The sequence below is a fragment of the Leopardus geoffroyi genome, chromosome A3, assembly GCF_018350155.1.
Source record: "Leopardus geoffroyi isolate Oge1 chromosome A3, O.geoffroyi_Oge1_pat1.0, whole genome shotgun sequence".
In the NCBI taxonomy this organism is placed as follows: Eukaryota; Metazoa; Chordata; class Mammalia; order Carnivora; family Felidae; genus Leopardus; species Leopardus geoffroyi.
In genome coordinates, this window is record NC_059336.1 from 127,979,217 (window position 1) to 127,994,974 (window position 15,758).

The window sequence follows — 15,758 nt, forward strand, 5'->3', positions numbered from 1 at the left end:
TCCGCGCCATCCTTCATCGCCTCCTTGGAGGAAGGTGTGGGGGGGGGGGGGGGCAGCTGGGCTGGGGTGGAGCCTCCACTAAGCACCTCTGGGAGGACTTTTGGGACCTCTGGAGCTGCCACATGCTGGGCCTACCCAGACTCCATGACTTTTTCTGCCACCACGCACCATTAGTCACCAAATATGTGGCTCCTGCACTATTCGTGGGTCCTTAAACTCCTCCTCACCTCCAGAGATACCACTGTTCACTCCTGCTCTGTCTCTGGCCTCAATGAGGGCAAGAGACTCTCAGCTCATCCCCGCCCCCCCCCCCCAGACCCGCTCCTCTGCAGTGACCTTTTGGAAATGCAAATCTGAAAACCCCTCTCACTCTGGGGGTGGGGGTGGGGGTTCCCCACTGCCCACTGAATGGGCACAGAGGGAAGTCCACCGTCCTTTTCCTGGCCTGGGCCCCACCCACTCGTCAAATCTCATTTCTCTCCACTGCCACCTTTGTCCCTAAACTCCCCCAAAAGACTGATCCCTGCCAGGGGAGTCAAGGAAGCATGATGTTCATTCTGTCGGGCAGGAAGACATTTCTGTCAGCTGCTCGCAGGCAACTGGCAGGCAGGGTTGCCCTGTGGGACAGAGATGGGGTTTACCTCTGGGACCCCATCAGATTCTCATCGCGGGAAAAGACCCCATCTAACCGTGACAAAGGGAGAGGAAATGAGACCACTTTCAAATAGTCCAGAGTGTTCTCCCCAACAAAGGCCCACCCTCTAGAGGCAAGGCTTCACCAGAGCCTTATCCCACCTGGGGCAGGCGTTTCTTCTACTCCAGCCCCTCTGGTCTTCCTGTGTCACCTAAGGGAGAAAATGAAAGTTTAAAAGAAAAAAAAAAAAACAAAAAACCCCAGATAGGAATGTTTGTGACTTCCAAACATCCCGGGAGTCTTATGTCTTTAGAGGAAGAACTTGTAGGGAATTGAGCTCATCTGCAGAACCAAACTTGAGCTGCCCTGCGGGAAATCCCACTGACCTCTGGTGACCTCAGCTCTTCGTAAATTCCTAACGCAGACATTTTTCATTCTACCGTGCACTTCACTGAAGGAGGAAGCAGCAGTACCTGAGGGGGGGGGGGGTGGGCAGGGAATCCTAGCAGGAAAAATGCCCCCTCCCATGGCAATACCCTTTCCAGGTGATGACCGGAAGTCCGCTGTGCCTTCCTGGCTCTCCCACTCAGAGGTATCGGTGATGGAACCTTCTGTTTCAGTCAGCCTACACTCAGGGGCACTAACCAGGGGCCCAAAGTCCGTGACTTCATGCCAATTTGGAGCATGTGTGTACATGTGCTTTCTGAGGTCGTACAATCCATTATGTTCTATCATATTCCTGAGTCTGTTAACCAAGAAAAGGCAAAGTACTACTAAAACGAATGCCTTGGGAGGGGCATTTCTAAAGAAAGCTGTGGACAATAAAATAAATCCATCCACTGAGAGAACAGCAGCTTTCGCAGACTGAGATGAAACCTAGAAACCATAAAGGAAACAATTAGTATTTGGGGCTACATACAGAGTTAGAAGCACGGGGCACAACGCCTCCCTCCACATCACAACCCCCCATAAACAAGACAAAAACATACATGATCAATGGGAAAACCATTTGCAACTTAAAGGGCAAACAAAAATATCAGTAACACATAAGAGCTCTTGACTATCTATACGGATAAAGCAAATCTCTCGATTTAAAAAAAATGGCTAAAAAAATCTTAAATAGGTTAGTCTATAAAGAGAAGAAATGTAAACGGCCAGGAAATATGAAAAGTCATTCAACTTCACAAATAATTGAAGTACAAAATATGGATGTATCATTTTTCATCTCAAGAATTGACAAGGATTTAAAAGACAAACAGAACTAATGTTGACGAGCCACTGGTTCTCAACCCTGGCTGCATAATGGAATCACCCAATGGACTTTATAAAATATTAACGCCGACATCTGCTTCTGACCAGGAAGGATTAGCTGCTATGGGAATTTCTCTCCCACCACGAACAGCTAGAAAACCAAGCAAATATATGAAACAAGTCTTCATACACTGGGCCACAGCAGAGAAGTGCTACTGTCCCCGAGGGAAGAGAAACAAATGAGATGAGCCTGGAGGTCTGTCGCCCATGTTGCTGCCTGGAGACAGCCCTCAGGACACAGAGCAGAACAGAACCCAAACAAAACCCACAGTCTCACTGAGTTGAGGACAGAGAGAAGAGTTCTGGGAACCCAGTTGGCAGGACCACAATTTGCAGAGTGTATGTGAAAAAAGGAAGAACCTGAAGAGATACGTCCAGAGATCTACAGAGAGGTTTTCTCAAATCTTTGACTAGTGAGGACAGCATGTTTGGGGAAAACTTTAGGAAACGGGGGGGTGGGGGGAGAAGGGGAAGGAACAGCAAAGAGCAGGAGGCTGAGAAATTGTGGGAGCTCATGAAAGACTATTCACAGTGGGGGTGCAGTCACCCCTTTTCACAGTGGGGGTGCAGTCATCCATAAGGGATTGACTTAGTAATGGGTCTAAACCAGTCCTAGACTAAAAGTTGCTCTAGGTTCTTTCTAACAAAGCTTAAATGTAATCCTACAGAGGCTCAGGCTGATGCTAAGTAACTTAACTGCATAAGAAAAATAAAATAAAATCCATGCTAATTAAAGGATCGCAATGAACTCCAAAACCCAATACTGTAAAGTGCACAATGTATATCATCCGATGAAAATTATGATCTACACAATGTCGACCATACAAAGAAGCGGGAAAATATGATCCGTGACCAGCAGAAAAATCAGTCAGTAGAAACAGACACTAAAACGATAGATATGATGATATCCACAGATAGAACATTAAAACAGCTACGATAGATACACTCTGGTGATACAAGAATGTAAAGGAAAACATGAATGTGATGAGAAGTTCAATGGAAGATATAAAAAGACCCAAATGGCACTTTTAAGAGCTGAAAAATAAAGTATCTGACAAGAAAAAACATGAAAAGGATTTTGCAGCACATTAGACATGCATAAGGAACCATCGGTGAACATGAACATATAGCAATGGAAATGAACCAAAATGAAACGCAGAAAGAAAACTAATGAAAATAAACAAATAAATAAACAGAGTATCAGTGACCTATAAGACAATATCAAGCATGTGAGTGAAGTACCAGAAGGAGAAGAGAAATACGTGGGTGATGGGGGAGGGGTGAGAAATGATGGCTGGAAATTTTTCCGAATTGGATGAAAACTCTAAACACACAGATCCCAAGAGTTCAAGGGATCCAAACCGAAGAAACAAAGTAAACCACACCAAAGCACATCGTAATGAAGTTTCTAAAACCAGTCATAAAGAAAACTTTTTAAAGGATACAGAAAAAAAATCACGGTAGGAACAGACAGAGGAACAGCAACGAAAAAATCACAGCAGACTTATAAGAGAAACTATGCAAAACAGAAGATAATGAGCAACACTTTTAAAGTGGTGGGAAAAAAAATGTAAATCTAGAATTTATTACCAAGCGAACTTAAGACATAAAGGTGAATTAAAGACTTTCCTAAGAAAAACCTGAAACAATTCATCTACATCCGGTATGTGCTATTAAAAAGTGTTAATGATTTGGGGCGCGGGGGTGGCGCAGTCGGTTAAGCGTCCGACTTCAGCCAGGTCACGATCTCGCGGTCCGTGAGTTCGAGCCCCGCGTCGGGCTCTGGGCTGATGGCTCAGAGCCTGGAGCCTGTTTCCGATTCTGTGTCTCCCTCTCTCTCTGCCCCTCCCCCGTTCATGCTCTGTCTCTCTCTGTCCCAAAAATAAATAAAAAACGTTGAAAAAAAAATAAAAATAAAAATAAAAAGTGTTAATGAAGGGCACCTGGGTGGCTCCCTCAATTAAGCACCTGACTCTTGGTTTCGGCTCAGGTCATGATCTCCCAGTGTGAGGGATCAAGTCTCGCATCAGGCTCTGTGCTGACAGTGCAGAGGCTGCTTGGGATTCTCTCTCTCCCTTTCTCTCTGACCTTCCCTTACTCTCTCTCTGTCTCTCTCTCCCTCTCTCAAAATAAATAAATATCACTTTTTTTTAATGATAAAGAAAATTCTTTAGGCAGAAGGAAAATGGTACCAGATAGAAATTTGGATCTACTTAAAGAAATGAAGAGCTCCAGAAATGGCAAATGCATAGGTAAATTTTAAAGATATTTTCTTTCTTTCTTCCTTTTTCTTAACTTACTTAAGTTATAGAGCTGTTTAAGGTAAAAACGAGTAACTATCTTGTGGGTTTATAGTACATAAAGACTGCATGACAAGGATACAAAGGATTAAAGGGGGAAATAGAAGTAATGGAAAACAAAACCAATTAGAGTTAAAATAGAATCCTAAAATATACAAAATTAAAACACACAAAAACTGGTAATGAAGGGAAAGGCCAAAAACGGGTAAGAAGAAAACTGATACCAAAGTAGTAGCTTTTTTTTTTTTTAATTTTTTTTTTTTAACGTTTATTTATTTTTGAGACAGAGAGAGACAGAGCATGAACAGGGGAGGGGCAGAGAGAGAAGGAGACACAGAATCCGAAACAGGCTTCAGGCTCTGAGCTGTCAGCACAGAGCCCGACGCGGGGCTCGAACCCACGGACCGTGAGATCATGACCTGAGCCGAAGTCGGACGCTTAACCGACCAAGCCACCCAGGCGCCCCCAAAGTAGTAGCTTTAAACTTAACCATATTGACAACTACATTAAATGAAATGATTTAACAGTCCCAAAGAGATGCAGAGATTAATAGATTGGTTAAAAAAAAAAAAAAAAAAAGTAAGAACCAGTTGAATCAAGGCTTTGTTTTCTACAAAAAAAAAAAAAAAAAAAAAAAAAACCCTACTGTAAATACAATAGCATAGGCACATTAAATAATAGAAAAAGATATACCATGCAAACACTAACTCATAGGAACATAAAATGTCTACAGTGATGCCAAAGTAGTTTCAAAACATATTACTAGAGATAGAGACTTTGATAAACATTACATGGTAATTTTTAAAATTTTTTTTAATGTTTATTTATTTTTGAGAGAGAGAGAGATTGAGACAGAGCATGAGTCGGGGAGGAGCAGAGAGAGAGGGAGACACAGAATCTGAAGCAGGCTCCGGGCTCTGAGCTATCAGCACAGAGCCCGACGCGGGGCTTGAACTCACCAGCCGTGAGATCATGACCTGAGCCGAAGTCAGACACAACCGACTGAGCCACCCAGGCGCCCCAACATTACATGGTAAATTAATCAGGAAGCTATAACAATCCTGATTTGGTATAAATCAAATAACAAAGCTTCAAAAAATCTTAAGTTATATAACTTAACGGATAGAACCACAGCAAGAATTAAACAAATCCACAATTCTACTTGGAGATGTCAACATTTCCTTCTCTGTAACTGATAAAACAGACAGAAAAATCATTCAGGACAGAGCAGAACTGAGCCACACTACACTCCAGTTTGATCAAATTGACATTTATAGAACATGGAATTCAAAAATAGCAGAATGCAAATTAATTTCAAGTGTACAAAAACATCCACCAAGGTGAATCATATTCTGGGCCATACAACAATCTCGAAATATTTAAATACATTGAGATCATATAACCTACACTTTCTGATCATGGCAGAATTAGACTAAAACCAATAGCTAAAAATCAAAGCTACATCTGAAAAATCACACAAATATTTATAAATTTAAAACTGCAGGGGCGCCTGGGTGGCGCAGTCGGTTAAGCGTCCGACTTCAGCCAGGTCACGATCTCGCGGTCCGTGAGTTCGAGCCCCGCGTCAGGCTCTGGGCTGATGGCTCAGAGCCTGGAGCCTGTTTCCGATTCTGTGTCTCCCTCTCTCTCTGCCCCTCCCCCCTTCATGTTCTGTCTCTCTCTGTCCCAAAAATAAATAAACGTTGAGAAAAAAAAAAAAAAAAATTAAAAAAAAAAAAAAAACTGAAAACAATTTAAATCACTTATGTTAAAGAAATTATAATGAAAATTAGAAAATATTTTTAATAAATAAAAACAAAAAAACAACTTATTGATATTTGCGGGATGTAGTTAAAGCATTGGTTAGTTAAACCATGGTAGATCCAAATGACTTTATACTCTGAATTCTTTAATATTACAATATACAGATCGCTATTTTTTTTGTTGAACAAATTGTTCATGAGACGCTGTTGAGTAAAAAAGCAAGTTATGGGAGTGCCTGAGGGACTCAGTTGGTTAAGCACCCACCTCTTGATTTTGGCACAGGTCGTGAACTCACAGTTTGTGGATTGGAGCCCCATGCTGTTTGGGATTCTCTCCCTCCCGTTCTCTTTGCCCCTCCCCCACTTGTGTGCTCACACACGCTTGCGTGCTCCCTCTCTCTTTCTCTCAAAGTAAATAACCATTTTTTTTAAAGCAGATTATGGAAAACATGTATAATATCTAATTTATATGACATTTTTATAAAGAAAAAATAATAACCTATACTTTTAATTAAGAAATGAAACTTACTCGAGGCATTTATCAAATATTCTCTCTGCGCTGGAACTTTGCTAGATGCTGGGGATGGAAAGACGGATGAAAAAGAGTGCGATCCCCTCTTCCTGGACATGGCGCTGTGAGTACAGACCTGACTGTCCTCTGTCCCCATTTCTTAATTTGTACAAATGGGTATAATAACTGCATATACTTAATCATCACGATGACTAAGTGAGATCACGGGCAGAGGGGCTCTTCCCCTGCTCACCCTTTTGCTCGGTGGAGACGGTGGGGCCCCAGCCCAATTCCAGAGACAAATAGACACGGTCAGGAGAGAAGGGTCTCGGGGTTCCTGAGGCTGCTTTAGTTCCTGTGCAACATGGTAGATAACATGAGAGCGAGTGGGCCTGCCTGGGTGACTCTGGAGTGGAGGTTAGCGATGGGCATTCCAGACCATGGGTCTGATGGAGGCCATGGCGGAGGCCTACACCGCCAGTGAGAGGGGACTCGAGGCTCAGGCAGCAAGAAGGGCCACAGAGCTCTGGTCAACCCAAAATTTTAAATTTGCCAGTGAAGAATATTTCTTTAAAAACTACCAATGACCATTACGTCATACACTATAAGGAGTTTCCAAAAGTCAGACTGATGTTACCACAGAATAAAGAACAGGACCTTTAATAAGTTGAACAAATTCTATTCAGTGTAGCTTATGAACAACCTGCCACATTGCCCTTCTCTGTCTCATTTAGCCACGGACCAGTGAAAACTTACGAATATGGGCCACCACTGGTCCCTGGACCCATGCCTGGAAAGCACAGTTGTATATCATTTTATGATATCTGAAAATAATGGAGAGTTTTAAGATTTGAAGTGGAGGAGTGATAGTGTCAAATATACAATTTAGACAGCTCATACCGGCCCCAGGATTCAGGAGAGATTATGTAGGAGGGTGGGAGGCAGGGAGGCCAGTTAAGAGGTTCTTTTAATTATCTAAGCAAAAAGCCTTAAGGCCCTGACTTAAAGAAGACCATTGAGTATTTCTCTAATGAGACAGTTATTTTCACTTTTCTCCCTCTTCCAGCTAACATAAACCCTGCATTTTCTTTTTAAACCACCAATAAAAAACTATGTTAGGTCATTGGTTTTCGTATTTGGGGTAATTGCTAGAGGTACCACGCTTAACGGAGGCTAGTACTAGGCAAGTGTTTCTATTTGATGCTTTCTTCAAGATGTTTCTTTGAGTCTCTGAATGATATTTTAAAGCTTTCCTTACATCCAATCTTTAAGATTAGTTCTTTGACTTTCTCTTTATTGATTGGGAGCAACATAGCTCTGGTCTATATGTGTCACTATGCATTAGACTTTTATTCAACTGGCATTAAAAAATTAATATGTTATTATAGTTGGTGTTTTATTAGAATATGGGGATACATTTTTCTAAACTAATTTATCGTCCTCCAAGCAAAATGAGTTAAGATTAAGTAAGTGTCTTGAGACATGAATTTATTCTCTTTTTTGCAAATGTGGAATTTGGTACTGAAAATCACAAAAGTCTTAAAAAATTAATTCAAAATCAGGATGCCTGGGTGGCTCGGTCGGTTAAGCGTCCGACTTCGGCTCAGGTCATGATCTCATGGTCCGTGAGATCGAGCCCCGCGTCGGGCTCTGTGCTGACAGCCTGGAGCCTGGAGCCTGCTTCAGATTCTGTATCTCCCTCTCTCTCTGCCCCGCCCCCCAAAAATAAACATTAATTTTTTTTAATTAGTTCAAAATAACTTTTACACATGTACTTCAGTTGCTACTTTATAAATGAAGTGTAAAACCCACTCACACAGTTACTGCCTCATAAATGAAGTTGAAAAACCACTTGAATTTTACCAGTTACAAAAGAAAGTGTTTCTGGAAAACATTGAGAAGAAATGAAGGATCACCATCTTTTCCCATTAGCAAAGGAAAAGTGGGGAAGAGCATTGAAGCAGATAGGCTTGCTCTGTGTTTTAAAATTATTCCCTTGGTAATAATTAGTTTGATGGTGCTTAATGATGATTGAGAAATTAAAAATGGCTCCACATGCGCCTTTGGCTTTATAGAATGGAGATGTCTGATTTTGAAGGGATGCATGGATTTAGTTTCAACAAACATTTGCAGAATATTTAGTATACACTAGGCCCAAAATATTTTCTGTGGAGAGGGAGAGGACCATAGATAAATTCAACACAGTTTCCACTCACGGAGAATTCATCTACTGAGAGGTCCAAGTGTACGACATAACTGTCTATAATTATAAGGCAGAACTAAAATGAGGACCATATTTAATAATAATTGTAAATCATGGGCTTCCTGAAGACAAAGGCTTTCTCTCCATTTAGAACACTTTCACAAGACCTGTCATGAAGGGGAAGCCCAGTCATTGACAATGAGTATTGATAGAGTCTAGACTGCATACTCCATGGAAATGAGGGCTAATTTTTAGGCATATCTGAATTCTCAGTATCTGACCAGGCACATAGTAAATGTTCAATAAACTCTGTTAAATTAATGACCTCTGAATTAATGAACGAGCAACTAAATGTTGCGGAGCATAGGGGAGCTCGGAATTCAACCTGACTGGGGCAATTAAGGACAATGAGGGGAGACTTTAAGAATCAGGTGGCATTTGAGGGAGGCCTTAAAGAAGACGCTCAGTGCCAATTCAGTGTGTCTTTGCATATTCAAAAGGGGCCTCTAAAAGATGAAGCCTTGGAGATAGATAAATCAAAGTCAATCATGTAGAATTCAGCCAGGCTAGACAGAAGTCCCCCAAATTGCTTCCTAAACCTAACAGTCTGAAGCTGGTTCTATGATCAAATACAGCCCCTCATTTGAGCCCAAGGATCAACTGCACCCCTTGAGAGGTGGTCTCAAGCCACCTGTCCACAGTGATCTCCCTTTATTAACGGCCCGTAGCCACCCTGCAGCTAGGCTGGTGGTGTCCTCTCTGCCCCAGAGCTGGCCATTCTTAATCTTGTCACCAGTGATGCCTGGGATACCCTAAATGCAATTCATTGATGAACAGTGCGGGGCTACAGCAGTTTCTGGATCAAATGACTGATGTGACCTAACTGGTACTTCAGACTGATGTGACCTAACTGGTACCTAACCGTACCTCTCAGGTACAGTTAAGTTACTGTAGTAGTGGGGTGTATGTTGAAGTGCTTTAACAATGAGCAAAATAAAAATGACCGAAGCAAAAATAGTTTTATTGTTTTCTCTAATATAAAAGCCTGAAGAGACAGATGATCCCAGAGGCCTGAGAAGCTCTGCTTCACAGAGTCATCCAGGCACCCAGGCTTCTTCTGTTCTTGTGTCTTTCCATCCATTGAGATATTGCCTTCATCTGTAGGGAAACATTGGCTTACTATCATCGCGTGCGTGTTTATATCCATGAGAAGACAAACGACAGGTAAAGGACAAGTGGCATGATGTAGAAATTGTGCGCGTCGTCACACCCGCGCACAGAATCTGGTCACGTTGTACACCTCACTGCAAGAGAAGCAAGAAATGCAGTATTTAGCTGAGAAATCCTGGGCCCAACTATAACTTGGGTGTTCTATTACTAAAAAGAAGAAGAGGCATTTAGTAACATTTAGTTGACTAATATAGCTTCCTTCCCTTCCTCTCTGTGCTGCTATAGGTTGTATTGTCCCAACAACGCCATTGACCTACTGATATGTGAATGAAGGACTGGGAGCTGACAAATAGGGCAGTGTGTACATATGGCATATCGATGGGAATGGAGGAGAGTTCTCTTTTCCTTATGTATCTACGATGCCCCCTTGCCATGATAAGTGCTTTACATGTGCTATTATAATCAATTCTCAAAACGACAATGAAAGGTAGATATCATTATCCCTAATAGAGTTGAGGAATCAAGGCTCAACAATGTTATGGTCACAAAACTGTGTAATAGAAACCGGCTTTGCACTCAAGTGTATCTTCCTCCAACCTCCTTTCACTACAGCGTTTTCTGCTTGGTCTTACTCTGGACTGATTGATAAACTGAAACCTTTTTCTCTTTCTGGGGCATGCAAGTCAAATGTTTTCCCCCTCAAAATTAATAATTATCCATGACTGCAGGGAAACTCAATCCACATATTCTCTAATTTCTTGTCCTTGACTCTGCTGAAATTGAATATAATATGGTGTTTCTTGACTAACCAATATCTGAAAACCTACTGTGATTTCAGCAAATGCTAGATTTCCCATTCCAGGGACCACACAAGGAAAGCCAAGCCTTCTTTTCTGTTTTTTGGGTTTTTTTTTTTTCATCTCTCTTTTCTTTTTTGTAAATCAACTGAGAAAATATTCTGTTTAAATTCTGGATGCTACATGAGAATTCATATTTACTTTTCATCAACATCAATGAGTACTCTTCTTCGGACACTGAGGATCCTGATCTATTAAACAGGTCCCCTGATCACTCCTTCCATGGGGCCAGGATGCAATTTGCTAGCAAATTGGAATCAGAATTGGGTTTTTAAAGAGAACCTTCCCACAGTTATAAACATCCTTAATTTTTACAGCAACACATTGACTTCAAACCGGACTCCTAATTATTGCAATATTTCCTTTAAAAGCCTGCAGTGTAGATTCGGCAAGGTCCAGACATCTGCTTCAAATCCAGAAATTTCTTTCCTTTCTCAAAAAAGGTTGCTCTCCTCCAATTAGCCTCACCAGGGCAGTGAGAGCAAGTGGAGCTCTGTGGATGGGGTTTCATGTTTACTGGGTACATTCCAGCCTCACCCGCCTTTTCCCACATGGGACCATAATAACCACTTTGCCTGTTGGACTCAGGACCAAATGGCCTTTGAAGTACAAAAGAGATATGTCATGAGTCTTTTTAAAATATCCTCTTGCAAACCTTGGTTTATCATAAACAGATACGGTTTACCTAAGGCAATGCATTCTTCACCATTTCTATTTTAAGCATCGAACAGAAATTTTAAGTAATGGTGACAGAATACTCTTGTTGTTGCTGAGGCCTAGCTTTACACACCTGAAACACAAAGTTCTGGAGGCTGCTGGGCTGGAGTTGGTGGGTGGAGGCAGTAAATGTTATTATACAAAACCCAGAGGGGCATAGTAACGATAATTTCAACGATCCTTAAACCTGATTTCCAAGCGCCCAATAAATGGCCTTATGTTAAATACCAATACGGTTAAACAAATTATTCTAACCTAAGCCTAAAATCATGTACCAAAAATCATAAGTTTGGACTTCATAAAAATGTACATTGAGATTGCAAGTCTGTTATTTAGTATAAACGACCTTATATGAGACTTTTACCTTCTGGGCTCGGTGTACATCAACCTCAGGTCTCATTTTACCCCACCTATAAAATGGGAATTATTGAGGTTTTAAGAGGTGATATGAATCATATCTCCTTAATCAATTCATCCCTAAGTGTAGAACCAATTGATCACAGAAGGGCAGAGAACAAAATACAAATTTATCTTGATATTGTGGGTTTGGAGAAAGAGCCTCAGTATAACACGTCCGACTAGAGCTGTCCCCTGGATGATGATTAGAACTGTGAGTCTGGAGCTCAGAGGAGAATCTGGGCTGGAGATAAGACCAGTTGTGGAAATCATCGGTTTATGTCTTGTAATTGAAGCCATCAGAGGAGGTGAGGTCATGCAGAGGTTGCCCAGACTGAAAAAATAAAATGCAAAGGTAAAGATGGGTAGAGCAGAGGACATGGGCAGGAGCATGAGTCACGGCCAGGTCAAAAGGACATGGTCCCTTGTGACAAGTTTGGGTTGGGAGATGCTAGTCCAAAGCAAACCTACTTCCCCTGTTCAGTTTGCTGTGGCTCTCATTAGACCCAGGGGCAAGATCAGTAACTGTCCAGCTTTTAGAGGGTTGAGGCATGGTTTGGGGTATCCTCGTATGTGCACATCTCAGGCTGTGGTAGAACCTCACTATAGTGCTGACGCTTCCAAGGTACTGTATCAGAACTCTTCCTATCCCTTTCACCTCACCTCAAAAATTCTAGTGCAGAAACTCTCTTTAAATTGCCATGTTTGGGGATGCCTGGGCGGCTCAGTCTGTTAAGCATCTGACTTCGGTTCAGGTCATGATCTCATGATCTCATGGTTTGTGAGTTCAAGCCTTGTATCAGGCTCTGGAGCCTGCTGGGTACATTCCAGGCTCCATTCGTGGAGCCTGCTTGGGATTCTCTCTCTCCCTCTCTCTTTCTGCCCCTTCCCTGCTTGTGTTCTCTTTCTCAAAAGTAAACATCAAAAAAAAAAAAAAAAAAAAAACGAGTCACTAAAAACCAGCACCCCATTTGAGTTGTCTACTCTTGCATCGGGGAAGTTACTTCTCATCAAATTCCTTCCATTTCCCACAGAGAAAACAGGTTCCTTTATTCACGTGTGTCTCTTCAACCACTCTTAGCCCATTCTTCAATTTCCTGAGGGGAGAAAAAAGAAAGCCTTGTTTGTTTGGATTTTGTTATGCAAGCAAATGACATCAGTTCTGACATCAGTCTCCCAGGAAAAGTCTTTTGTTAGACATGGGTCCTGATATTCCTGCCAGAGGAGAAGTTCCCCAGAATATGCATGTATCCTTCCAACCAGAAATTAAGCTCATCCAACTGAACCATGGGAGTTATGTCACCGGAGGTCCAGGATTGCTCTGGCATGTCAGAGCTTCTCCCTTTACATGGCTTATGTACTGCTCAACTCTAGGGCGATTCATTTTCATTACAGTGTATGTGATTATCACCTTATAGAGGTTAAGCAAATGGCATCTCCTAAAGTTGAACAGAGCACAATCTATGCAACCGTATGCAGAAGTTCTAAACCCAACACAAGATCCTTTTCTTGCTTTCAATGAAGCCAACCAGATACCAGGATTCATCTAGCGTTCCTACTCAGCGCAGGTAGCTTTTTACCTTCAGAAGACGAACATCATTTCCTATTCCATGGATAAGGCCACTAAGATCTGGTCAGAGGGAAGAAATTAGCTGAGATTCTTCCACCCACTGAATTTTAGCTAGAGTTAAAGAGATCTGTTTTCTTGCAGCAGCCTGGGTTGATAGTTTTCAGAGCATTGGTCAATCCTTTGTCCTTGCTAGTAAAGCCTCTTAAAGCCTTACAGTTGAATTTGGGCATGAGAAGTATCCAGCTAAGTGGCTCACTTTTATGTCCTTAGCTCTTCTCCTCTAGCTGCCTAGAGGTGATGGTAATCACTCCCCCTTCACTCAGTCTCTAGAAAAGATATAGAGGAGCTGGCATGCCTCTGAGGGTTGAGTGACTAAAAGGAAGGAAGAAAGAGTACACAAAAGAATATAAAGAGGAATAGAGAGGAAAGGACAGCTGGTGTAGGAGAAAAACCTGAATCGCCTTATCCCAGTAATGACTGCAAGATTCACTGAAATCCTAGACAGCCCCTCCCTAGCTGCCTTCACCTGGTGTGGGTTTTCCTCCAAATACCTTCGTTCTTGGACTCCCAGAATATGTTGATCTCTGAAATGTATCTCAACATTTCTGACTTCCATCCCCCTTTTGTATATGTACCAGTTGATTCTAACCATGTTTGTCATTCCCACATGTATCCTGGGCTGTCTGGACCACCAAGAGAGGGTTGAAGTTAAGGATAGAAAAGAGGTTTTTATCTTGCAGCCTGATTGTGAATGAGTGTTAGTGCCTCCCTAGAGTACTAACTACTCTGACCAGAATTCAGATGCTTTATCTAGGATGGTTTATTTCTAGATTCCAAAGCAAAATGCATTTCTTAACCCTTAGTGGAACCATGTTGGTAGTAAGCCAATCGTATTTAGATCCAGTAATGGCCATTATCTGTTTGAGTGACTTTAAAATTCTCATTGAGGAAATGCATGGCTCTTGACTAGTTGAGACAGTCAAGACCTGTATTGGAGGAAGGAATTCAGCTTAACTACTGTGGTACTCAAAACTGCCTAGAGCCACTGGTGTAGAGAGTATGATGAAAGGACACTATTCCTCCTCAAGGAACTCTCTTATTTTAAGTTTGTTTGTCTATTTTGAGAGAGAGACGAGACAGAGCTCACGAGTGGAGGAGGGGCAGAGAGAGAGGGAGACAGAGAATCAGAAGCAGGATCCACACTGTCAGGGCAGAACCCAACTTGGGGCTCGAACCCACAAACCATGAGATCATGACCTGAGCCAAAGTCAAGAGCTGGATGCTTAACTGACTGAGCCACTCAGGTGCCCCAAGGAACTCTTCATCTAACAGGGTAGGTAGGTATGTAAATATACAGTGACAACAGGGTCATAAGAGCTATGGTGCAGTAGACACCCAGATCAGTTGTTCCTATGGTCTAGGAACTGAGTCACAAAACCTGGGAACAAGGCTTTGTAAGACAGGAAAGATTATGCCATAGAGAAAGAAAGGGAAAGGCACATGGAACATTCTGAAGAAAATTCTAGAAACAAGTCAAATGTATAGTGTACGGCTGGAATGTAGGCAGCATGGCAGATTGTGTTGGGAACTCAGGCTTGAGGCCGGACTGTGGAGGTCATGGTTTACCAAGTTAGGGAATGAGGAACAAAGGAAGAATGTTTCAACAGGAGTGCTTGGCCCACATGTGTGCTTTGGAAAGTTTACTCTGTAGAGTAAAGATTGACTAAAAGAGGTGTGTCTGGAAGCAGGGAGGAAGCTTAGGAAGCTGTGGTGGTATTCTAAGCAATAAATGATGGTGGTATGAAGGAAGGTCATACTGGTAGAGGCAGAGAGGAGACTACAGACAGAATGTTAGGAAATTGACTCCAGGGGCCATTTTGATGATTAGCAGATATGCAGAGTTTAGTGATGAGGGACCCCACGAAGAGGATGAACAATGCGTCAGTTCTCTGAAGGAGGAAAAAGGGAAGGAAGAGCAACTGTAGAGACAGGAGCATGAGGTCGGAGCCCACTGCACCCCAGCGCTCCCTCCTCAGACCCTAAGGTACGAGCGGTGTGGAGAGGCTTTGCTGGGGGAGCAGGAAGCTCCCGACATCGGCAGGCCTTCACGGTAAAGGAGGCTTCTTTCCTTCGGAATAATGTCCTAGATGCAGCTTTCAAGCCATTCCAAAGCCTGTAAAAGGAAAAGGGAGGGGAGAACTCTGAAAATTCAAACAAAATTGCCTAAATAGTGCTACTAATAACAATATCTAAATAATTGAAAATAATATCTATTGAGAGTTGAAATGTCTGAACAGTATGTTTATCCAGTGCTACTGTCACCATT